Consider the following 27580-nt stretch of genomic DNA (forward strand, 5'->3'; position numbering starts at 1 on the left):
CATCCTACAAAATACCATCACAAGGGAGAAACACAAACAAAATAGACAAAAACTGTTTTGCCCGTATTGAAACGGCTGTACGCCGTATGAACCTGGAAACTCAATTTACCTGTACAAGAATACGGGGTAAACTGTATGGGTTGACAGCTATGGATGTGTATGACAACCAATGGCTATGGTGAATTCTACGAAAACAACACACGAAGAAGATATAATGCATCAACGCTACAATCAGGCAGAAGACTAAGTGGCCGCAGATGCGTAAGTGTCATGAAGAGCAATACAAGGAGATGAAGTGGTCAAGACGTCATTGGAACCTCATTTGCCAGTAAAAAAATAAATATGATAATTGTTTTTTTTACCCTTTTATCTGGCAACAAAACGGACACCTTTTTACAAGGAGTCATGTTTGCATAGACCACAATACCTGCAGTCATAATGCAAACAAAAAACATAACTCTGATAATGTGCACTGTCCTTGAAGTTGATTGGTCCACACCCGAGACAGCTTTCCTTAGAGCCTAGTCTCACATGGGTTGGACCAGATGACGCCAAAAGGCACCTTTTGTCTCGGGTGTGGACCAATCAACTTCAAGGACAGTGCACATTATCAGTGTTATGTTTTTTGTTTGCATTATGATTGCAGGTATTGTGGTCTATGCAAACATGACTCCTTGTAAAAAGGTGTCAGTTTGGTCAAGACGTGTTAATGATGCAAGGTTACAGACTGGCAAAGTTAATATTCAAGTGGAATCATCTCTGGGGGAAAAAAAAAACACCACCGCAGGCAGATGCGCTGGAGAGAAACGTGGGTTTAGCCGGATCGTCGGCACACACGTGAGAGCAATCGGAGGAAAACCGGATCGGTCTCGAGGCAAAGGATCAACAGCGATGGAGGAGAGGTGTAACCGCAGCATCAGCAGTCAAGACAGAAGGTCAAAGGTCGATGAACTGGCCAGAACTAAATGCGAATTATCACGTAAAAATAACTTTCCTGTGTTGCTACTTTATAGCTAGCCATGTTTCTAATGCAAAAAAGATATCCAATCTGAATTGGCTCCCTCAACTCAACTCCACCATACCCCTCTGATGGGAATTACACCTTTCTATGGTGAGGGCTGTAGACATGGGCGCTGGAATACTAATATTTTTTTAATGTGAACTTTGCATGAATGCCTAAGGAAATGTAGTACAACTAAAGGACTGCATATATAACAGATGCGCGCGCTGTTTGTACGTCACACTATATTGAATTATTAAAACTTATTTTTTTTAAACATGCCAAGCGTGTTAATATTAATGGCACCAACAGACGACTGCTTGCGATAAAATAAACCCCAGACAAAATATGTATTGAAAAATGCGCGCGTAGAACGCGATGCACTTTACCACGCAAGCCCACGCACAATCGACAAACATCCCCCCTGGTTCGCACAATCAGCTGTAGAGAGCAGCTACCAAGGGCAGCATGGCACAAGACGAGGTCATGTGGCGAGCACCAGGAATTTCTGGCCAGCTTGCACAGTTACATCATGATCAGCCATTATCAATCCACTGCTGGATGATGGCGTCCCACTGCAACAATTCATCGTAACCAAGGTTTTTGGGTTATGTGTCGTAACCCTCCACCACCCGGACACAGGCAGTAAGGTTTGTCACGTAAACAACGCGCCAATTGGTTACTACTTCAGCCCACCAGTGTGTTGGAGCGTAAATCCACAACACTTAGAATTTGAGTACCGTGAAGGTTCGCTGGTAATTACATCATCCAGCATCGTCGAGCACCTGCACGTGGGCTGCCTGTGCTCGCTTCATCACCGCTCTAGAAGTCCGCTCGGTTGTGTTCCCGCCTTTGCATACGGTCATCGCTTTAAATGGCATTCAAGCCGCTTGAGATGTCTGGGACGGGTCAATAAACCACAGTGGAACTCATTGTTTGGATTGTAGTTCAGTTTGTGAAACTATGCTACCATTCGCCACCCCAAAGACCCCCCCCCCCATATAGCCATAACAGACTGTTGGGGCAAGTGCTGTTAGCAAGCACCTATGAAGCCCAGCACGGGACACGAGGGAGAAGGTTGCCAGCACCACGCCCCACCGCCTTTGTCTTCCCAGTGGCGATGTTTACACACCACACCAGGTACTCATTTGAGGCTGAGTCGACTTTAGGGGAGGCCCAGGACCGGTTCAGATAATCGTCATTGGTGTTGGCCGTGAGCGGGAATCGAACTCGGGTCGCCGGATTCGTAGCGCAGCGCGCTAACCACGACACTACCGCTCACCGTACATTCATAAAACATCAATGTGCCATCTACCGTGTTCAACAGGCTGACCTACACACATACCCCAGTCAGCCCCTGGTAAAATGATCTTGCAGCAGCTACAGAGACAGTGCCTTGTTGATTTAAATACTTACCTTAAGATAAGCCTCTGGCTACTCTTGGAAAATGCAATAATTGGACAATTAATGTGTCAGCTGATATCTGTGATTTATGCTTTTTCACCTGCGGGGTGGTTTGCACAAGAACGTTCCATAGTTGACAGCTGATATGTTTAGGATATTTGGGTCCAACCTGAATGCCACCTATGGATGCAATGTTTTGGTGCGTGTCACTATGGAATCTTGGTTAACCATCCTCCTAAAAGCATTACAAGCTTTAAATAAAAATGTACGCACATCAGCTGTTTACCCACTGATGGCATGGCTATATTTCACGTAGCACACAGCAGCATATTACGAGGGTTAGCAGGTTCACTTTATTATTGGAAGTACAATTTTTGTCTTTTGCACAATTTTTACTCTAATTGTGCCACTGGCATCATCTCGTGAAATGAAAGATACAATGGTAACTCTTGCATCACCCCATGGTAGAGAACGGCCCACAGAAGGAGCCATCCCAGAACTACTTCTGATATCCCTTCAAGTGACCTCTTTTACCCACATACGTGGGATGCTGCACCTTTTCACATGCCCCGCTGCTGATACATTTATCTCGCCTGGCACGGAGCTCGGATTCGTTTTTGACACATTCGTAAATAATTAATGCCAAGAAGAAATATATCACGAACATAGGGTGCTTGGTTCGCTATTATCCGAGTCATTGCTTTTATAGCTTTATTTTGATGATTTCGAAAAGTTTTTGGTTTGGCCATGTTGGTTTGTTGTAGTACGGAGTTAGACTGATGGCCTTAATCTAAGTTGTCTTGTGGTCGTTGTTGTTTGACTTGCATCCCACTGGGATTTTTGCACACAGTGTTGGTGTACGGTGCTTTTTCTGCAATATTTTGTTGTCTTTCTTGGATTTTCTGTTTGCACAGAGTCACTTTAAGATGTTTTCTTATTCATGTTTTTGTTTTTTGTTTGTTGCGGTTGCACCCGATTCAAGAGCCCAATGGCTCACAGGGCCATACCTAAATAAATTAACTTGAACTGGGCCTTCCCTAAAGCTCGGTGACCAGGCCTGATGGCAGAAATGTGTGAATTAAGCAATAAAGAAAAAAAAAGGTTTGCTTGAAAGGGCACAGATGAGAATGCTAAAGTAAAAGAAGGGAGTATCTCGAAGAGTGAGGAGCAGGAACTAGAAAACCCATCACGTAAAATGGATCCTGCAATTAATCTGGCCAAATTCCAACTGAGAATTAAACACACTGATTGGACGGTTTTACAGTGAACATGATGTTGAGTGTTTTTAGTGTGGTTGGAAATGTACTGCCACCTACCGTGTGGACCAGAGGCAACTCGAAGGAGACCTCAGCAGTAGTTCTGTATTATCTGCTCCTGTGAGCCATTACTTAACATGAAGGGCTGCGCTGCAAAAGATCCAGATGGATACTTGGCCTCACGATGACGTGGCACCAAATTCCATGATCGGGGACAAAAGCAGAGACGAATAGAGGCATCCCTCGATTCACGAACGTTCGGTTTACGAAATTTCGCGTCAACGCAATCGACACACTTTAGATGAACAAAATCGAATTGCCGAGTTAACGGAATTTCACACGGCACGCGCCGTGAGGTCATCAAACAAGAAGCCTACAGAGGAGGCTGCGTCATCCATCCATGACGGTGTCACGGTATCCCTACAGGGGCAAGTGACGCCTCCATATTACCCTCCCAGTCAATCTAACACACAGATCTTTTGGTGTGTTCCCTGAAAAAGTTGATTATTTTAGTTTTAAATTAATTATGATTCAATCCTTTTAATATTTCTGTTCTTTATTAGTGTTTGTGTATTGTGAAAAGTGATGCAGGTGTCTGTTTTTAGCTCAGCAGTCGAGTTGGAATGACTGTCCAAGGACACATCCCGAGTTCGTAGTGTTAAAGTCATGGGAAAAGCCATTCCGGTTTACCAATCCGATTTACAAATTTTCACGTGCGTTTTTTTTGAAGGACGCATCCCTGTCGTAAATCAAGGGATGCCTGTAGATAAAACATAAAATGGAAAAAAACGAGGCCACAGCATTGCAATCATAAGTACAGACTTGCTTTTCCCGATTGCTCAAATTCCATTCCCACGAATCTGTATGCGAGTAATGATACAGTAAATGTGCGTTAGCTACTGTACTCTTGCCATGTGCCCTGAAGCAACCTGCGGTGAAAATGACACGAACATTTGTGTTTACTAAATTAGATATACCAAGGCCGTAGCCATGGAGTCAACATTGGGGGGGGGGGGGACCAAATCTTCCAAGCTGTCTGGGGGGTCCCAACCCAGAAAAATATCAAAATTTGAAAACTCATTTCCTGCCTAGAATATGAAAAAAATTCGCTAACACATGGGATGGACTTTTTATTTTATTTTTTACAATAATGTCTAATAGTGTATTGTATTACATTGCTCTATTTTAACTTTTTTCTACCATTTCATGTTTCATTGTATGTAATGGCCGAGATTAGGAATTAATAAAGAACAACCATAACCACAATCACATAAACAGAAATCTACGCGTTTATTTATATGAAGACAAGTCCAGATATTGTGGCCAAGGTTTAGCAAGTTGTTGTTTTTATTTACATAGCATAGCAATTATTTTTATAGCAATATTTTGTGGGGGACACTTTGAGCATATTTGAATATTGGGGGGTGAGCGGATATGTCCCGTCCCCCCCCAATATATATTATAATTACGGCCTTGAGATATACCCCAACTTTGTCCTGCAAATAATTTCTCGTGACATGAAGGTAAAATGTTAATTACGTTAACAGCACAATGTTGCATGTGATTTGAAAACTAATCTCTTCAAAACTGATTTTTGGGTTCAGTTTGTTGTCCTTCCCCCGCACCTCCGATTAGCGCGGTTGGCTACGTTTTCAATCTATTTGATGGCTCGAAATTCAGCAATCGGACACCAGGAAAACACCGCAGTCGGAGAACGAACTCTCGGCTCTGTTCCCCATGAGTGGGAGGTGATTGGTGTGGGACACGGAGCCGTCATCGACATCATCAGGCACACTGGGCGTTGCATGCAGGGGGTTTCCTGCCTTCCAGAGGCAGGACGTGGGTAAGGCGGCCACTATTATTAAAACATTCCTGCCGTCGATTAGGTCACTTAATTGACTAATCTCGAAGCAGATCTAAACTCGACTGCGCCATCTGCCACTGCTGGAGGCGAGGTTGTTTTGCACAGTGCGGACATCGCGATTCGATTGTGTCTTGTCATTCCTGCAAGTGTCTTGCCATTCATTCCTTGCCAAGTCTGATCATGTTGGCATTCTCCTGGAATGCATTTCAGCGTATTCAACCTATTGTGGCACAGCACCAACAAAAAAGACACCAGCTGTCTAAAGGATAATAGAAATGTGACCACAAAAGCACCTGTTCAAATCTGGTAATGCAGTGCTGAAATAATAATAGGTACTGCACTGTATTGGTTTATAATTGCAAAAGGCAAACTCTGAGCCAATGAACCCGTGACTTATGCACAATTGGAGAATAACACGATGTACCCCTAAACTGTGACTGCACGTTTCAAACACAAAAAACTAAAATAACTTTTTTTTTAAGCAGTTAAGGCCCACCGAGATATGTAGCTCTCTTTCAGAATGTGACCTGGCCACAAATGACAGCTCAACGAAGTGGCTTATCATCACGTGGACATTTATAGCAGCCAAATACTCTAAACACACGCTTCAAAAATGTGGAGGACCCGGAGACAAATCCACACGACCATGGGAAGAACATGCAAACTCAAAATATACAAGCGTCAGGGTTGGGATCGAACCCACGACCTCCTGCATACTCAGCGAGGGAGTAAACATCTCGCCACCGCGGCACCCCAATGGCGTGCATCCTTAAATCAGTGCCCTGTGAGGTCTTCAACGGCGGAAGAGCTGGAAGAAACTCAGCTACTGAAAATGCCATCAACCGGGCAAAATAGCCTGGACCTAAATCTTGATATAGCTACTCGATTTAACTTAGCCATCCGCAAGAGGAAAATAACTGCACTTTAATGGGGGGAGTGGTGGCACAGTGGTTAGCATAGTGGGGCATGATAGTGGTGACCTGAGTTCGATCCGCACCCATGGCTAACATCAGCGGCGAGCACCGTCTGAATCGTCAACCCAGTCCTGCTCCACCTACCCCACCCCCCCTTCACAGACCCACACTGACCGGCACGGTGAAGTATGGTCATAGAACCTCCATGACCGATTCGGCGTAGAAAGGCTTTAATCCAGCAGTGGATTGAGAAAGGTTGGATTATACTGGTAGGAACCTCCTGGTTACACCAGCCCACAGGGGATTATTGTGTCCGTCCGTCGTGCAGGGAGGGGCTGGCTGGGGAGGGGAGGGTGGGGAGGGGCTGGGTGGGGAGGGTGGGGATGGGTGGGGAGGAGAGGGTGGGGAGGGGCTGGGTGGGGAGGGTGGGGAGGGGCTGGGTGGGGGGTGGGAGGGGTGGGGCTGGGTGGGGAGGGGCTGGTCACCCCGTGGTGCCCTTATAAAACTCAACGTTTAACCTACTCACGCCGGCTTGTGCCCGCCCTCACAGTCGGGCATATTTGCGGAATACACCACGCCGCCGTTGACCCTGGCCATTGACCGAGCAACCCAACGTTCCTACCAGCTCCCTCCGCAAGAATGTGTTTATTCATAGTAACCCCATTCTCTAAACTCAGGCGCACAGCGTTTCAGGCGTATGTCCGCTGAGTTTCTGTATCCCCCTCCCACGTCGCGGTTTGTGCCCTGTAACGGGTTCTGACTGATATACAATAAAAAAAACCCATAACTAAAAAAAGAGTAACTATACAGTCCGCTAATGCAATCTATTTATCCAGCAAACAAAACTAAAAATCCAAGGCCTCACTGAGATTCGAGATGCTTCCAGGATGTTTGACGCGGAGGACGTTGATCCAATTTCATTTGAAAGACCAAATTTGTGTTCGGGTGAAAACCGGTATCCCAAGAGGGAATGCACTCAGGCAAGACGAGATACCACACGACGGTCGGGCCCACTCTGACTCACCGACTTCACTTCGGCTCGCAGCGCCCAGTGAGCGAAGCGGCTTCAACTGAACGGCACGGGCATTTCCGCCAACCCACTTGCTCCCACTCTAATCCGCCGGCCGCCTTGCAGTCCAGACGCTTCAGGAGTTCCACACGTCCATGCGATCCACCGACCCCTTGCCTCCAATTCGCTGCTGCTTTACGGGGATGTGCCACCGCGCCTGGCTCGACGAGATGAATAGTGAATTCAGCACGGTGGCGGTATAATTCTTTCACCCTGCAATGTTACATATGTTCTGGGCACAATGCACTAGTGTTCTTGGTTCTTTCGGTAAAGTCAAGTAGAATGGAAATAATAAAATAATAAAAATAAAACATAATAAATTATTATATGATATTTTATTTTTATTATTTTATTATTTCCATTCTACGTGACTTTACCGAAAGAACCAAGAAGATGAATCCCTGCAGTCACGAAAGCTTTAAATCGAAAAATGCACTAGTGGTTGCACTCAGGTGTGGAGATCATGCAAAAGCAACTGCTACATTCCAGGCAATGATAACCGAGCCTGGCCGACACCACACGCACGTTGTCACTCCAACTTAATGTGACATTAATTGCTTCTGTCGTGGTGTGATGGTCAGCGCATACTGGACTTGCAGTCCAGAGTAAGCCGGTTTGGTTCGATCTCCCTGTGCAGCAGGTGAAACAATTGGGGGGGGGAGTTTCTTAAATCACCCCCACACACACACACACTGTTGACTCTGTCCACCCGGCAGTATAATTTGGTTCACCACAGTCTTATTTTCTGTCTCGTTTGCATAGTTTCCATCTTTGTCTTGTGTGTAAAGCTGTTTGCTCATTGGCATTCCATTTGCATCAAACTTACATTGATTCTTACACAAACAATTTGATGCATGCATCACGAACGTAATAAGCGATGCATTGTCACAGAGTTCAAGTTTATTCTTAACCAGGTGAGAACTCCAGAGACATGGATATGTATCGTTTGCAAGGGTGACCTTGGACAACGAAGACTATAGTGTCTGTATGAAAGTAATGCGAGTAGTTTAATTGACTGGCTTAGTAGGAGCAATTACAGTATGAAATTATAATTTAAAGTTTCTTTGAGATTTTTGTTTTTTAACTGTGGTGGTAATATATGGCTGGGTGTGGTGATGCATGCGCTTAATCTCCCATGACTGAGTTGGTGGATCATGCAAAGAGAGCTTTTTGTGTGACACCAACAATGCAGGATTGCAATGTTTCATTGTTGAAATGGACAAAAAAATTCCCTTAATTAAAAAAGCTGCTTTTAACAATGTACAGTTTTTTCACATGAGCAGTTCAGAAAGTGTCTGGTTACGAAACGTCACGGTTAACACACAAACACACAATGAAAGCTCCTGCAACCTCGCAATGTTAACACAGCACCACCCCCACACACACATCTAAATATAAGGTTGCTGAAAGCAAACACATGGCCGTACATATAAATTCCTTCACAAAATATCACTACAAACTCAAGTTTACTTTGTTCAGCCAGGTGGGAACCCAGGAGACTAGGATGAGTCTGATTTGCAAGGGTGACCTATGGAATTATTCTGCCAGAAGGGGGCGATAATGTCCTGTGTATTATTCCAATAGAGTAATTTACGGGTAATTTTACAACGTGGCAAATTGGGACGCTGACGTCAGCACACAATGGCCTACTTTTGCGAATGAGTTTGGCGGACCTTTAATTTTCCACGGCGAAGCGGAGGGCACGTGTCACTTTGGCCGTTACGCCTGGAGTAGTAATCAGGGTGGCCGCTGCATTCAAACCGCGAACCTCTGCAACAAATGGTGAATGCACCACCGCTAGTCGAGCAAAACAAGAAAACGTCGCCATTGACGGCCCCATCAGACCACGAAACATTTCCATTCCATTGGATTTTAATGCGCCATGTCAAACGAATGCAAGCGCTTTGAGTGAAATTTGCATGTTTCAGGATTTTCGCATCAGCGAGCATTGTACATCCACCCGAGCCAAGCTGTGAGAGGCATGTTTGTACAATAGCCATGTGTGTTGAATCTCATGACCCAAGAAGAAACGGGATGAATCATTAAGCGGTCCTCATTAAAGCCAGAATGTCCCAAGTTGCCCAGGTGTGCTGTTTTGTGGTTAGCGCTGCCAAGACAAACACACTGCGTGTAGGGAGTCTCGCAACCTCACATATGCTGGCTGTAAGCACACCTCACAGTGGATATGCACAGTCCTGATAAAAGCAACACATCCTTACGTTACACTGGTAGAGTAGGAGGCTCAAGGCAATATCTGAGATAACCACACTTTCGATATACAGAACTCCTTTTATCCACGACTTTATTACTCATGGCTCCTATTATCCACGTCACTGTAGGGTACGCGACAAGTCCGATTATCCGCGGCTCTATTTCTTCATATTATCCGCGAGTAATGGACGTTAGGTTATTTACTCTTATTGTCTGAGATATTTTCAAGCATTAAAGGAGTCACGTGACAAATCCATACTATTATCCGTGGGCTTATCTGATTTTTTTTTTTCCCCGTAGATAAAAGGAGTCGTGGGTGTTGTTTGACCATACCTCACCACGCAAGTCGGTGTGGGTTTGTTAAACGGGAGGCCCAAGACTGGTTCAGATATTACCTTCCACCAATGGTCCCGGTGGCTGGGAATGAAACTCATCTGCTTAGGTTTATACTGCAGGGGCGGGGAACCTTTGTTCTGCCAAGGGCCATTTGGATATTTATAACATCATTCGCGGGCCATACAAAATTATCAACTTAAAAATTTGCCTGTTATATTTGGTCAAACGTTTAATTAACTCACCCGTAACGCGATGGCTGGAACTGCTTCTCTTTGGCGAGGCGTGTGATGTTAGCTGGTATTGATGATGTTGCTACTCGCAACTGCTTTTCCTGATTTGCTCCTAGATTTATTGAATTTCGAGTCCCGCCTGCGGTTGCCTTGGCAGGGCCACACCAAATGATTTCGCGGGCCTCATACGGCCCGCGGGCCGGACGTTCCCCACCCCTGGTTTAAAGAAATGAGTGCGCTAACTACAGAGCTCCCGTCCTCCCTGTGCAAAAGGTAGAGCTGTGGTCCTGCAATTGCTCACTCACGTCACTGGCGGCGGTTGAACATCCACTAGAGGGCGCTCTAGAGAGCCCCTCTAGAGGGTAATTGGCCTACTCTTCCAGGCTGGCCTTTCGTCTTGGAAGAGGCTGGGAGTGTCCACACTTTACCCACTCACCACACTTGTACTCAAACGCGTTGTCAACTCGTGCACGTTTCACGGGACATCCTGAAAGTGCTCATTTGTATTTCTCCCGAGTTTGACTCTTTGGACTTCAAACATTTACAAAATATACATTTGTTATTTTCAACGAAACAATTGGGCCGCCCAGCCACTTTTAGCCAGCAACACAAATAAACGGAGACTATTTTCTGCCCGGTAAACCTGCATTAAGCGTGCAGATTCTGTGATGGAAAAAGCCTGCAAGCTACTGGCCTCCGAGAATAGAACCGACACACACACAGGATGTGCTTTCTACGTGGCATCAGATAAGGCAACACTAATGTATACAACATGCAATAAAATATATACAAACTAAAATATAGACAAATACAAATTAAGGCATAGCTTTGAAGCAACATTGCCAACAGTATTATCATTATTATTAAGTACAGTGTTGGACATTGTATTTTATAAGGCAGTGTTAATCACGAACTAATGGCATGCAGTTTTTGCATTTGTGTTTATACAAGACAACTGTCATCACAATCATCATCAGCCACACTCATCATCCCCGATTAGCACCTTTGGCTACGTACGGTGTTAAAGAAGTCCAATATGCCGTACAGAAAATCATCGTTACCACGGTTGTCTACGTATGTATGTATGTTGAACTTTTTTCGCACCGTATGAAGCAAACCGCGCTACTCAGAGGTGCGGGCTACGTCCGGTGTGAAAGAAGTTGAACATACAACATACAATCATCACGGAGCACGGTTAGCTACGTACGGTGCGAAAGAAGATCAACATACATCTATCCGCTCCTTGCTGGATAAAGGCATCCCAAAGCCATCGTCATCTCTTTACAATCACGTGATGGAATTACGATTCTCATACTGGGACCCACACACCGGCTGATTTAATCACCGCATAGGTGCCAGGGTCAATTCAAACCACCACCATAATCATCAGCATCCTTCTGGGGTGGTTACAAAGAGTGCCACCAGCCCGGTCCACCTCAAAGGAACGTGGAATTTCACCTGCAAGCTCTTGGACCACCAAAGAAACTTGAACATGGTGCTCAAGAAGAACACACATCAGAACGTCGGGGCATTTTGAACTGACGTGTGCGTATAGATAGCGGGGTGAGCAGTGGTGCAGTGGTGAGCACACTGCACTTTGAACCCAGAGACCCGGGCTAGATACCAATGTTGACGTGATTGGCGAGCGATATGCGAACCGATCCAGAATGCCTCATACCGTAACCATTCACCAACGAGAACTGACCACATTGGTGAAGTATGGTCAAACCACCCCACCCCCCCCACCCCAATCATTGCCACAGTACGTGGAGGCCCTCACCCAGAAGTGGATTCACAAACGGGCTGTAAGTTATACACATACTACAAATATTGGGGCTTCTCACACACATGCAGCATCATATACCTTTTTAACATGCACGCATGCTAGTGAATCAAATGTTATTCTGTTTGAAAAGCCATGACCTCCCTCCCTACCTTCGGCTCGGCTACCGCAAGCGAAACCAATTCGTACGAACGTCCCCATTGTCCGCCGATCGAAAAAACGACCGCTCGCCAGCCAAACACAAAAAACATTCATTCATTCATTCAACGACGTTTCTCCAGTTCTGCGTTGAAACAAAAAATTCCATTGCATCTCGAACAGGACGGACCCAAACCTCGTTGAAATAATGGGGACTTTTGTCGTCGCTAATGTAACACTAGCCCGGTGGGAATTTGCAGCGGGCAATGCGAGACCGGCCTCCCCGTTTGGCAAGGAAACTCTGAACGTCGCCATGTCGCAGTTGGATCCGGGGTTAGGGATGGAGGTGCAGATGGGGCCGGTGGAAGGGCTCATGTTCTGGTTGTTGTGTTATGGTTAGAGACAAAGCTACAGATCAATGTTAGTGTCACCCTCGCTGTTATGGTTGTTTATGAGGATGATAAACCGTGGTTCGTGTTCTAGACAAAGTGAGTGTTATGATTAGATATGCCAGTGTTGTGCTTACAGATAGGGCTAGTGTTATGAATAAAGTCAGTGTTATAGTTCGAGATAATAATAGTGATGGATCACGTTGTTATAGATACGTTTAATGTGACAGTATTGTTACTGTTAACGTTAATGAATACTGTATGCTTAGTGTAATGGTCATGTGTATGCGGTGTTATGGCTATGGATATAAAGTTAGTGTTTGGGTCGAGGGACAAGTGTATGCAGTGCTGTAGATGTTGGCAAATGTGTAGGGCTAGTGCTGGTTTGGTTTAGTAATACAGCAATAATGTCGGTGGTTAGCACACTGCCTCCTGATGGTTCCACTATAGTACCAGCTTAGGAAGAGCGTTCAAGGTATGAATAGGATGTACTTTAGGGGCAAGGCACCGTGTTAAGGAGAACAGCAGAGTTACATGTAGGGGAGAGGGGGTAGACAGACCGGGCGTGGGTTGCTGATACGCCTCGGGTTGGGGTTAATGCTCCGATTAGAGAGAGAGGGTTAAGGTAAGGTTCGTGGCTAATGGTGGAGGAAGGGGGTTACTATGCATGCAGCAGCAGTCCTGTTGTCACTCCACTGCTGGATGAGGGCCTCTGCACGCATTGTACCACGGGAGTTGTTGAATAAAGTCCACGTTGAACGCACCGCACAGCACAAGGAGGAACCGCAGCCACGCGGGAAAGGCAGAACCGGTGCCAACAATTGCCCGAACTCTGTGGTCCTCCATATATTAAGGTGTTTTCATATTCTTGGTTTGTTTCCCTTCTACGTGGCTTTACCGAAAGAACCAAGAATATGAATCCCTGCAGTCACGAACGCTTTAAATCAAAATTTAAGGTGTTTTCAGTCAATGAGTATTTACACGTGTGAGGAAAAGCAGAGCACTGAGATAAAAACAAACAATCCGTGCGTGTGTGCGAGGGGGGGGGGGACGCTATCCCATCCAGACGGAACAGCTGGAGTCCCACATTTGCTGTACTGCCCTCTTGTGGCAAGCCTGGGGGGGGGGGGTGGCAACCTCGGCAACACCCACAGGAATTGAAGTTTCCGCAACATTCGCGCGATCCGCCAACCACTCGGGCGCCCTCCGCAGTGCTGCATCGCAGACGCGCGATAGGGACGACCATACTTCACCACGCTGGTCCGTGCGGGCTCGTGAAGTCGGGGAGGAAGAGACGTGATGGCATTGTAAAAAAATAAGTAATATTGCATTTTTTTTTAACACGCTTTTATGAAATGTACCGTACTAGTAATGGCAGAACTCCACGACTCCTGGAAGTGGCCCCGAAGCCAACGTGAGTTGAGCGTGGACAATTAGACCCAAGCCGAAACATAACATATAAAAAATAATGTTTTTATTTTTTTATGATAGAATATAGTATTGTCGTCAGTATGACATAAGTATACCAAGTTTGCAGTCGATACCACATTGGGAAGTGGGTTAAATTGAGTTACAAGATTTGAGGATACGACAACAGAGTTAATAAAAAGCGTGCAATAATAAAAAACAGTACATTAGTGTGTAACAAGAGATGTTTCTGCACTGCCCTGCAGTAGCCCTGCTTAATGCGATGGATCCTATAAGGCAACATTGGGTTTGCAATAAGATGACACCTAAATGAATTTTCCCTGTAGTGGCGACTAGATTAACCTTTTAGCGACTGAACACATTTTTAGTAAGGACGCGTTCGCCGATAGCACTGCTGTTTCGGGTAGTGACCCTCCTATGAAGAAGTGCCATAGGTGACGTTTCGGGCAATGCCCCTCTTAGCTATGAAGAGGGGCCATAGGCAACGTTTTGGGAAATGACCTTTCCAGCTATGAAGAGGGGCCACAGACGACGTTTCGGGCAATTACCCTTCTAGCTATAAAGAGGGGCCACAGGCAACGTTTCGGGTAACGACCCATTCACATCTATTAAGGGCCAAAGGACCATCTGAATAAGGGCCATTACCCGAAACGTCGCTCATCGCAGTAGTCTGTATATACATCGTTTCCTCTTCAGGGCAAGTGGCATTTACGAGTGTGTGTGTAGAGAGAGGGAGACACTTCTGGTTCGGTGTTGGCAAGCGGTGGAGCGGGTACCGTTTGCGAGCATCACCTCCCGCTCAACTGGAAACGCACGGTGACATCATCCATCCACGCTGCTCGTTCACTTTGTGGTGGTGGTGTGTGGTGGTGGTGGTGTGTGGTGGTGGGTTGGGCGTGGTTTGTGGTGATGGTGTGTGGTGGTGGTGTGTGGTGGTGTGTGGTGGTGTGTGGTGGTGTGTGGTGGTGGTGGTGTGTGGTGGTGGTGGTGTGTGGTGGTGGTGGTGTGTGGTGGTGGTGGTGTGTGGTGGTGGGTTGGGCGTGGTTTGTGGTGATGGTGTGTGGTGGTGGTGTGTGGTGGTGTGTGATGTGGTGGTGTGTGGTGGTGGTGATGTGTGGTGGTGGTGATGGTGTGTGGTGGTGTGTGGTGGTGTGTGGTGTGTGGTGTGTGGTGGTGTGTAGTGGCGGTGTGTGGTGGTGGTGATTGTGTGTGGTGGTGATTTTGTGTGATGGTGATTGTGTGTAGTGGTGATTTTGTGTGATGGTGTGTGGTGGTGATGGTGTGTGGTGGTGATGGTGTGTGGTGGTGGTGTGGTGGTGGTGGTGTGTGGTGATGGTGTGTGGTGTGTGGTGGTGGTGATGCGTGGTGGTGTGTGGTGGTGGTGTGTGGTGGTGGCGATGGTGGTGTGTGGTGGTGTGTGGTGGTGGTGTGTGGTGGTGGTGATTGTGTGTGGTGGTGATTTTGTGTGATGGTGATTGTGTGTGGTGGTGATTTTGTGTGATGGTGTGTGGTGGTGATGGTGTGTGGTGGTGATGGTGTGTGGTGGTGGTGTGGTGGTGGTGGTGTGTGGTGATGGTGTGTGGTGTGTGGTGGTGGTGATGCGTGGTGGTGTGTGGTGGTGGTGTGTGGTGGTGGCGATGGTGGTGTGTGGTGGTGTGTGGTGATGTGTGGTGGTGGTGATGTGTGGTGGTGGTGATGTGTGGTGGTGGTAATGTGTGGTGGTGGTAATGGTGGTGTGTGGTGGTGTGTGGTGGTGGTGGGTGGTTATGTGTGATGGTGGTGGTGTGTGGTGATGTGTGGTGGTGGTGTGTGGTAGTGGTGTGTGGTGGTGTGTGGTTATGTGTGATGGTGGTGGTGTGTGGTGATGTGTGGTGGTGGTGTGTGGTAGTGGTGTGTGGTGGCGTGTCGTAGTGGTGTGTGGTGGTGGTGATGGTGTGTGGTGGTGTGTGGTTATGTGTGATGGTGGTGGTGTGTGGTGATGTGTGGTGGTGGTGTGTGGTAGTGGTGTGTGGTGGTGTGTGGTGGTGGTGTGTGGTGGCGTGTCGTAGTGGTGTGTGGTGGTGGTGATGGTGGTGTGTGGTGATGTGTGATGGTGGTGGTGTGTGGTGATGTGTGATGGTGGTGGTGGTGTGTGCTGATGTGTGATGATGGTGGTGGTGGTGATGATGGTGTGTGTGGTGGTGTGTGGTGATGTGGGTGGTGATGTGTGATGGTGGTGTGTGGTGATGTGTGATGGTGGTGTATGCTGGTGGTTGTGTGTGGTGGTGTGTGATGGTGGTGTGTGATGGTGTATGGTGGTGGTGTGGTGGTTGTGTGTGGTGGTGTGTGATGGTGTTGGAGCATTAAATAACAACGCGAGTAGTCACACTCGCTGAGCGGGTCTTCCCGACACAAACGCAGTCGACTAACTCGATACTGATGTTGCTGCTGCCGCTGTTCTTGTTGCTGTTGTTGTTGCTGCTGCTGCTGTTGTCGTTTCGAACTTTTTAAAACAACTCACCGCCTTTCGTTGCAGTTTCGGTCATTGAATTGTCACTCGGCTCGTGCCGCCTACTCCGGGACCGGCAAAGCTTCGTGCGTGCGACGGCAACATCCTTTGTGCCGTGCAGGATGAGCGGGAGATCGGGCGCGTGTTGTAATGCGATGTGAAAACGCGTGTCCCATTCATCACATACAACCTACACTTGGCGACGGTCTTAAATGGCGAGCAAACCACGTTGATCACAGCAGCAGCAGCAGCAACAACAGCGATCCACAGAGACACGGCAGAGTTGCGAGCGCGACTCTCGGGATACTGACCGACTCTGATCGTGGGATGGACCCTCTGCCGGTCTCGGTCGCTCCATCCTCGGGGGCTGAAGACATCGCAGGAGGGCACCGGTGTCTTCTCCAGCCCACTCATCCACCACCACCACCACCAACGCGAGCGTGCGGTGCTGTGAAGCCTCACAACTGAATCTCGTACACAAGCAGCAGCAGCAGCTTCGGCGGGATCACTTGTAGAAGAACGTGGGTGATGTAGCTGGATGTTTCCACGCCCTATTGACCACAGCGCCTCCTGGCGTCATTGGAGAATATATACTGTTAGTTCTTTCGGTTAAAAAGTCACGTAGGTAAAAAATGAAATAAAAAATAATAAAATCTTCTTGGTTCTTTCGGTAAAGTCACGTAGAAGGGAAGTAATAAAATAATAAAAATAAAACATAAATTATGTTTTATTTCTATTATTTTATTACTGACTTTACCGAAAGAACCAAGAATATGAATCCCTGCAGTCACGACTTTAAATCGAAATAAAATACAAATCACGACGTTTCGGAGGCAACACCGTCACAGCCAGATTTACTGCATCAAGCTTCAAATCTAGAGTCACTGGAGAAGTGTTTCCCTTCTCACAAAGGAGTAAGCAGGACACAATGTCTCTTTAACGTTGAAGGATAAAGCTTTTTTTGTTTAAACCCACAATCTCGCAAAACCACACCGCCTTTCTGGGATTGTGTAATTTCAGCAGCTTCGGTTCAACGCAAGCAAACCTCTGGACCGGTTTAAAAAACAGCTAGGTTATGTTAAAACATTGGTGTAAAACATTGGTGTAAAATATTATGTAATCCCATCGGCGGAGTTATAAAAAAGTTCCACTAACTCGACAATGGGAGCCACGGGGCTCACACGATGCATGTGCTTGGCCCATATGTATAACTCTTTATTGGCCAGGGTAACCGATATGAATCTTAAAAACTACTTTGTGTGGTGGTGATGCTGCTGCGTTGCAGTTGTGCACAGTATAAAAAATTGACAACAACCAAAACCTCAATACATTTTCTATATTTGAAGTTTTTGTGACTGCAATAATCCATACGCTTTGGTTCTTTCGGTAAAGTCACGTATGTGAAAATAAAAAATAAAAATAGAAAATTAAAATAACTAAAATAATAATAAAAATAGAAAATTAAAATAACTACATTTTGTATTTATATATTTTTTCATTTTTTTTCACCTACGTGACTTTACCGAAAGAGCCAAAGAGTACTCAATACATTTGTGAATAACATTGTAGCCTTAACATAAATAAAACATAGAGCAATGGCCCTGCTTATTCAAAGAACACATGTAGCTGTGATATGAAGAAGAGACAACGGTACAAATGCCACGTACTATATTTTGTTTGTTTTAAGGTCACTGTGTTTTTGACAAATATGTTGAGTGTATTTGCTATGTTTATATGATTATTGATTGGGCTGTCACTTGATTTTCGGTTGCAAACGAGACTATCCTGATTTAAAGTTTTCGTGACTGCAGGGATTCATCTTCTTGGTTCTTTCGGTAAAGTCACGTAGAAGGGAAGTAATAAAATAATAAAAAATTAAACATAATAAAATAATTATCTCTCTCCAACCCAGCTTAAATATACGCTCCAAGCTTGGTGGTGTTTCATTCTTCACCTGAGGACGGCTGCTTGCGTTGTGGCCGAAACGTCGTGAGAATTATTTCATTGTTTTATTTTTATTATTTTATTACTTCCCTTCTACGTGACTTTACCGAAAGAACCAAGAAGAGACTATCATCACCTGGTTAAACATTATACACGCGAATGGGGATGCCACTTCAGAAGTATATAAATAAGTGTCAATAAAGAATATCTCATAATGCCAACAGTGACACAAAACCGATGCGTGTTATGTTCATTGTTGCAATAGGACAGCTACCTCGACAAAAGGGGAAGTGCTCCACTCACTTGTTGGCCCTCAGCCATTGGAGTTCAAGTTCATTTATTAAGTGTAGCCCTGTGAGCCATTCGGCTCTTGAATCTGGTGCAACCGCAACAAACAAAAAACTAAAACATGAACAAAAACATCTTAAAGTGAATATGTGACTAAGTGCAAACAGAAAATCCAAGAAAATACAGCAAAATATTGCAGAAAAAAACACCGTACACCAAGGCTGTGTGCAAAAATCCCAGTGGGATGCAAGTCAAACAACCAACAACAACCACAAGACAACTTTGATTAAGGCCATCAGTCTAACTCTGTACTACAACAAACAAACATGGCTAAACCAATACACTTTTCGAAATCACCAAAATAAAGCCATGAAAGCAATGAAACACGTGGCGGGTTCCAATCTAGATCAATCAATGTCGACCTCCCACAACGTTATACATATTTTTGCAGCCCCAAATGGATGATAGACTGAGTCTACTGCTGACCAAATCATCGTTCCAATCTTCAGTGTGCGAGTCAAGTGCTCTAGCTACCGTGCCACCCACAAGGCTTATTACAGATACTGTAGTATTATTGTACGTAAATAGCACAAACATTCCAATGCAGGACCTTTCTAAAAAAGAGTATTGAGACTCAGGTGAGGCATTCCAGGGTATCGGTATTATTTTCAGGTGAGGTATTATTCAGCCATACGGCACAGTGGCAGGGAGTTCGACTTGCATAGGAATGTTTTAAGTTTAAATCCCAGTCAGGGTTCGACTCAGCTCGCTGCTGTAGTAAAAGTCATCAGTGGTTGTGCTATGTTGAGACCAACCCTGGTCATAGGGTGCCATGGTGGCGAGATGTTAACTACCTCGCCTGGTATGCAGGAGGTCATGGGTTCGATTCCAACCGTGACGCCTATATATTTGGATTTTGTATGTTCTCCTCGTGGTCACGTGGCTTTGTATCCGGTTCCTATGGTTTTTCCCTCGACATTTCGAAACGTACATTTAAAGCATTTGGCTGCCAAACATTTCTACATAATAAGCCACTTTGTTGAGCTATCATTTGTGGCCAGGTCGGCTCTTAAGAAAATAGCTACATAGCTCAGTGGGCCTTGCGTGGTACAATAAATGTTTTTTTTTTGTTTAGGAAGGTGGACTCTATATGTCTTTGTATCATGGCAGCAATTGGACACGAGTGAGACTTAACTCCTGCCATGTGAATGTGGAATGGACACCATGGGTTCAGTGCCATTCAAGGGTATGAGTACCGCCTCACAGCTGCTGACGTGATGCTCATCATCACGGTGTATGTATAAATGGCTTTAATTGTGTACACTTGGCCGTATTAAATAAAGCATTTATTGAACAACACTAAACCTCACACTTCATAGAGATTTCCGCTCTAACTTGCAGCAGGGATGTTATACACTGCTACCCAGAGGTGTGGACTCGAGTCATGCGACTTGGACTCGAGTCAGACTCGAGTCATGATTTTGATGACTTCAGACTCGACTTGGACTTGCCTCATCTTTGACTCGACTTGACTCGGGACTCGAGAGCAAAGACTTGAGACTTACTTGTGACTTGCACAACAATGACTTTGTCCCACCTCAGAGGTGTGGACTCGAGTCATGCGACTTGGACTCGAGTCAGACTCGAGTCATGATTTTGATGACTTCAGACTCGACTTGGACTTGCCTCATCTTTGACTCGACTTGACTCGGGACTCGAGAGCAAAGACTTGAGACTTGTGACTTGCATAACAATGACTTTGTCCCACCTCTGCTGCTACCATTCACGCCATGTTTTTAATAGCGGTTGAACTCGTGTGATGTAATAATACAATGCGGTTTCATTCATTTGTTGTGGTCTGCAATTTGTTTTGATTCTTTGCTGCACATTTTTTTACGGATGCACACTAATGGATTTTGAAAACATAAATACATTCGTGGAGGGTTATTTAATCTGAGCTTGCAATGGATCATTTACGACACTATAAGCTTGTTTACATCCGGGAAGCATAATTATCTAAATCCTCCCACTCTGAACTATGCAAGTAGTACTTGACATTCTTATCCCTTAATTCTCGGATTTTCTTTTTAACCAGCTAGTTTCTGAGTAATCTGTTTAAAAAGAACATGTCAGAACAGACATTGCCACTTGCGTTAATGCTGTGCTCGCATGTTCCTTTGCAGTGTCCCCCAGAACGTTTTATCCTGCGGTTCAGGGAAGTGTTGAGAAACTTAATCAGATATGGACACATAGCCTCCATTGTAAGTCTACACGTATATGCTAAAAACTCATTCGTCAATGGTCTATCGCATACATGTCTATCTCAATGGCCTATCTGTATATGTTAATCGAGTGTGTGTGTGTGAACCACGATAGGGGAGCTCTGAACGAGCCCCTCTATAAGTAAGGCATGTGGCCCTCTCTTCCGTACAGGTCAGACGTCTTGGAAGAGGATGGAGTTACTCAAACTTTTCCCCACGCGCGTGACCTGCCGATCGACTGGGGTGAAGCCATTTAGACCGCTGAGGTGGAGGGATCTAAAACACTTGCACCGTTGTTTGAACCGGCGACATCCACATGGTACAAGCCCGGTGTGATAAGCATTTACAGCAGGGCAGTCTTCACATGCACATGCAAAATACTCGCGAACAAAAAAATTGGCAAAAACTTCCCAACGCTGGCCCCGATGGGCAAACAAGAATCTTGGGACGCACGGAGGCTTTTCTGCATAAATGATTTACATCATCGGAGAATGTCGGCATTTTCTCCACTGGCTTAGGGCGGTAAACAGGAGCTGAGCACATGTTAGTGGAAAATCACTCTTGACTTTTTTGTGCTCTATGGCCAACGTTTACAAACGCCGCACGCAACACAACAGCACACAGACAGGTCACATATACATTCCGTTGATGAAACCCTGAATTATCACTGTTCAAAGAGACAACTTATTTGGTGACGAAGCTGCGTTGGCAGTGGTGCACGAGCTCAATTAACAAGAAAACAAACCTTAACACATTCCTCAATAACACCGTGGCCTTCAAAGAAAAAAATAGGTGACATTCCAGGCGATGGACTTTCTTCATAGCATATTCTTCATCGCACAAAAGGTATCCGAATCCATCGCCGTGCTATGAAGAAGGGCGATTTCCCGACACGTTGCCTATTGTGTATATATGTTTTTCTTTTAAGGCCACAGTGTTATTAACACATGTGTCAAGATGGCCATGAAATGGGGGCATTTCGTTTCGTGGTTTTCCTTAAAGTGGTGAATTTGTTTTTGGCTCCCTTTATGCAAGAGAGCCATCCACAGGTAGCAGAACCAATTGTCACTGTTAGGGCACATACAAGTCAGAATTAACACCACGCGTCACATGCTATCTTCAAAAACACGTCACAATTATAGCAAGGCAGCATGCATTTACCAACCACTGCATACGATGCATTTTGGTAGGATACAAAAAACAGACATAATGGTCTCTGATATGTTTTTTTAACCTGGTTCATTAGTGTATTGTCAATCGTAGCAAAAAACGGTCCCAAATCCATCCTGCTTACCTGGTTGATTGACCCCTAATGTATGCATTATTCTGTGTTCTTCTTGAACAATTTGTGTACATGGGATAGGAGACTGATGGGTATGGAATTCTTCAAGTCAGCAGTGTCTCGCTTTCGGAATAAAGAACGATTCCAGCATCATTCCATTATTGAGGAATTGTATTTGTGTAAATGTCTGCTAATCCAACGGTCGGTCGCCGCTACTTCATTGATGTCCACAGTAATTCCCTTCGGGTCTGGGAGCTTTCCCTTGTTTCTACTGTGAAGGGGCATGGTTCACTTCTTCCACTGTGACAAATGCATGGAGAAATATTAAGATTGCGAAGTGGACGTAACTAATTTCATCACTGAAATGAGATATCCGACACTGCTGTCGGTAACTCGGAATAAGCATTTAAATGTTTTGGTGGAGAATTTAAATAACAAAATGAACATGCAGACTGTTCATCACCTTCACATATCCGTCTCTCCACGTACAACATAAACGATCCGCAGATCACCAAGCGCTGATTCAAGCAAGCCTGACTCTTCTGATGAGACAACGTGACGTGACAACCGGTCCAGAGTTTCCTCGTCTTTAAAGAATGCATTCTGATATCATGCACTCCGCGGAGGCCGTGTGGATAATGGGTAGTGTAAGAAATACTCTTATAATTGTTGCGTGCGTGGAGAGACGTGATACGTGAAGGAGACACACTGTTTGCTTATTTATTCCTGAATAGATGGTGCTATGAGAGTTTGGAAGTAAAATACAAAATGCAAATCCAGATAACACGTTATCTACAATAACAACATGCCAAACAAAACAGGGCACACACGGAGATGGTGATGCGAAGCTGAAGAATTAATACGCCCGTAAACCCACGAGGAAAGGACAGAGGGGAGGAATTCGAGAAGACAAAAACACAACCGTGATTGAAGACGGGAGAGCGACAAGCAGTGACGGAATGAAAGCGACACACCGCACGTTGATTACCCGTGAATCACGAAGAGGGAGACGTTGTTGTCCTGAGAGAGCGAACATGGAACGATACCAACACGACAGAGACAGAAGAGTAAAACAAATAGCAGAGGAGGCATCTGCTACATTTTTTGACAATAAAAAAAATGCACTGTAGTATATATATACACACAGAGAAAAAATATGCAAACATTTTACTTAGACTTTCATTCGCTTAACATTTCATACTCCATCCTCCGCCCCCCCCCCCCCTAAGTCTGCCACTGAATAGAGACCCTTTAGAACCCCGCAGACTGGAGCCAGAGAGCCGGGATGGAGATTAATTTATAATATATGCAAACCATTGCACAAAGCCTTCATTGTAAGACAGCCAGCTAACCCTATTCAGCTGAGCACCCACCTGTCCAGAGGGTTTCATTCCATGTCAGTATCAAGTCTGGGGTTTACTGCACACCAGCCTCTGTGATGTTGTGGTGGAGATGGGGGGGGGGGTTAGCCCCCTCTAACCCCGACCCCCACCTCTCCATCTTTCGTCCGACGGGAAAAATCTGACAATGGGATGTCTAGTTTGGTGATCCACGCAGTGTGCTTCCTGAGATGCCGAGCGGAGATTGTGAAGCGCCTCCCGCAACAGATCTGAGCGCGGGGCAGATCGATGTGATACGTTCCACGCACGGTGGTCCGGGGACTCGTGGTCACAGTCGCACCCTTGGGGTCCACACCTCCCTCATCCTGGGGTCCTCATCCTTCATCTTCCACTCGTGAAGCAGCAGCATCTTCGTCCCCCCTACCCGTGTCCTGTTCGATTGAGCGCCGTCCGCACTGTCTTCGAGGAGGGGAGGTCAAAGCCAAGTGACCTCTGCTGTTCAGTCGGCGACGAGGTGCTCTTTACGTTGCGTGTGTCCCACGATTCCATCCGTCTGGAGAATGGGTCGATGATGCCAGGCTGCGTGAATCTTGGCTGCCGCGTCCCAAAAATTACTGTGGCGCAAATTCGAAGCCCTTTCTTGGTGGCTTTTTTTCTCGACTCTTTCTGGATCGGAGGTCGGAGTTGCTTTAACATTGTCCCCCCCCCCCCCCATCTCACGTAGCAAGGGCAGGCTGGTCGCGGCGGCCGGCAGGCGGGGTCACGTGGGACTGGCACCGGGAGGGAGCCACTCAGCTGAAGGGGCCTTGAGATGCCCTGGCACCAAAGTCGTGGCCGCGTTCGGCCGAACGTCGACGACGCCGTGGGGGCCACGAGGCAGAGCAGCGTCATGCGGCAGGGTAGACCAGGGCCACTGCTGCGCTGCGGTAGTGGTCTATCTGCACCTCAACACCCCCCATGATGTTCCACTACTGAAGGTTCAGACCCCCCCCCCGCTTTACTAAATCCTTCGTCAAATAAAATAAATGTTATTTTCATATTTAGCACCCAGTCGCGGGTTTCTTTTTACAGTTCCCGACACAGCCCCCCGCCCCCCCCCCCCCAACGATCAGCACGGGCTGGCTACGTGCGGTGCGAAGGAAGTTCAGCGCACGTACGGCAGAAGCGGCCGTGCCCATGTCCGCTCAGGCTCGGTGGATCGGCCGTACACAATGCCTGCGAGTAGTCGGAGCGAGCTGGACTAAACGTCCAATATTAGCACGATTAAGCGGATAAACGTCCAATATTCGTACGATTAAGCGATGCCCACGTCGCAAGCCTTCTCTCATATACACCGGGGGGGGGGGGGGGGGTGTGACAGCACGAGCAGGGCTGCACGATATACATCAGCAAATCACGTCGTTCCTAAATATTTATCGCGTCTAAACACCCGTTTAAAGTTTGTTTGACATTGACCGCGTCGAGGCCACCCCACCCCATCCGCGTGATTGTATATCCCATCCCCACCTGAAATGTCACCCTACATGCCCACTGCACTGTCCTCCACGCTGCTTCCAAAAGAGCCACCGCTACGTCCATTCATTCTTTCCGCGTGTTACACGTAGCCAGCGGACCGCTGCTGGAAACTGCGAAACATGCCGGCGTACTTTGGCAGCTTTCGGTTTTATGAATGGAGTCGCTTTGGCGTGTGTGAAACAGTGGGGGTCTTTAAAAACTTTCCACGCAGCCTCTGATTATTTTTCTTCAATTAATGGCCAGGAAAGGGCTCCTTTCCAAACATGCCACTCGTTTCACTTTCATCTTCAACTTTGACTTTCAGTGCAGGGTATTTTTTTAAAAATATATATAATTAGTGACATTCCTTTGAGATGACATGCCTCTGTTTTATAATGAGAATGTTAAAAATACAGTACAAAGTGGCATTATATTTTTTTCAGGTAGGTAAAGGTAAAATTAAAGGTGCATCCCTGCAATTGCTTGCACATCTCACTGCTGGCAGAAGGGCCTCCACTACAAGGGGTTTAAAAAGACCGCCCACTGATGGAATATTTCACCTACTTTTCCACAACATCTCGTGAGAGGTGTGAGTACCCACATTTGACCCTACCGCACGAAGTCTGGCGATCAACTAACACTGGCGTGCCCATGTACACACTGCTGGGTGGACAGAATCCGCGGGAGATTTAAGAAACTTGCACCGTCGTTTCAGCTGCTGTCCCAGGCGATCGAACCGGGGTGCTAACCACGACACCGCGACAGCATTTCTTTAATCTTGACTTAAAGCTTTCGTGACTGCAGGAATCATATTCGTGACTTTACCGAAAGACCCAAGAATATGAATAGCATTTCTTCAATCGTAATAATAATTCACGTACTTATTCAAAGCCATGTTACATTTTGGCCATGTTTTTAAGCAGATTGTTTGCCCTGAATATCACTGCAGTTTCTCAAGAACGACAGTTCCTGCCAGCCGGTGAGGTGCCATGTGAATCAGAGTTGAATTAATTTGGGGCGCAGTAATGGATTGAAAGTGGATGAAGTTTTATCCAACTCAGCGGGGGTGTCAGACAAACTATAGGGACTCCTCTACTCCTCTACTTACGTAATTTGATTTGTTCGTAAGTCCAACTTTACTTCTGTCGATTACAAACATGTTGTACGGCATGTACACTAAACACGGGGGATGGCTTGAAAAGTTGTATAATATCTTGTAGATGTGGATGCCACTGGTTCTTCATGTTCTGCAGATGTAGATACCACTGGTTCTTCATGTGGCATCTACATGACATAGGGACAGGTTTGTTCGTATCTCTGAAAGTTCGGAAGTCGAATGTTCGTAAGTAGAGGAGGCATGTAATTGTAAAAACGTATCGAAGCATATGCCTGGGTGGCTCATGTGGTCAGAGCGCTGGACCCAATCAAAGTGACTTCATTTCTCGGTCGGGGGTTGATTGAGCTTATTATCTCCCAGGGCCAATAAAATACGTACCACTTTGTGGGATGTCAACAATGGCCATCCTGTAGACTGGCTCTTAACATGGCAATTTATTTCCAAATCTGGCTCAGTGCTGAGGATGCCCCCTCTAAGGTACAAAAACCAGGACATATCATGGGAAAAACAGGTTATAACACAATACTAAGAGAGGGAGATAGACACGAAAATTCAATGCCTGCAGTGATGTACCATTTACACAACTAACAAGACCTGAATTTAAAATGTGGTGGGAAGACTTACATATTTCCCAGGACATCTAGCTCAAAAAGAGGACACTCAAAGGGAAAACCAGGACAGGTGGCAAGTGGCAGCTCATATTCAGGGCTGCCACTTGAGATGTCAAAGTCAGAATTAAAGTCAACGTGTCTTTCTGCTGTTTAAACAAGAAACAGGGCAGCATTGAGCAAAAAAACTACTCTTCAGACACCATTCAACAAAAGCCATTAATCCTCAGCAAACACACGGTATAGACATCGCACTCTCATTCAAATGATAATAAAGCATTGTATATGTAGGGGTGTTACGGAGGAGCTGTATGTGTAGGGGTGTTAGAGAGAGAGCCGTTATGCATGGCAGCTTATGGGAAACAAACACAGTGGGCGGGGCTACGTGAGTGCACGGGGGGGGGTGCTCTCAACGACGTCCGCACCAGGCAGCCCGGGGCCCCACCCCTCAGCGGGGGTGGAGTATAAAGGGGGATGTGTCAGAGGGCTCGGGGCAGAATGTTTAAGTAAACTCTTGGAGACCGAAGACTGCCTAGCTAGAGCCCTGGACTCCCCTGGGACGCCGCCCTTGTCAGGGCCGCGCAGGACCGAGCCAGCGGCGTGGTCCCGTGAACCAGAGCCAGGACTCTGGGACTCCGGGTACCGTAGCCCGACTGACCAGTGTCGGGCCAGACAGCCTCCCCTAGCCCAGTAATTGGAGGATTAGGAGGCAGGCTAGGGGTAGCTAGCCGTATGT

General features: G+C 46.2%; 1 protein-coding gene across 1 annotated transcript in view; it reads right to left on the reverse strand.

The window, feature by feature from the left end:
• Positions 1-17051, reverse strand: part of SLC45A3 (solute carrier family 45 member 3) — a 93889-nt gene extending 76838 nt beyond the window's left edge. The window contains exon 1 of the mRNA XM_078863591.1: positions 16822-17051. The gene's annotated coding sequence lies outside the window, so the exon portion shown is untranslated. The remainder of the gene's footprint in view (positions 1-16821) is intronic.
• Between the last annotated feature and the right edge of the window lie 10529 nt (positions 17052-27580).

Source organism: Lampetra fluviatilis, chromosome 16 (assembly GCF_964198595.1).
Source record: "Lampetra fluviatilis chromosome 16, kcLamFluv1.1, whole genome shotgun sequence".
Lineage (NCBI taxonomy): Eukaryota > Metazoa > Chordata > Hyperoartia > Petromyzontiformes > Petromyzontidae > Lampetra > Lampetra fluviatilis.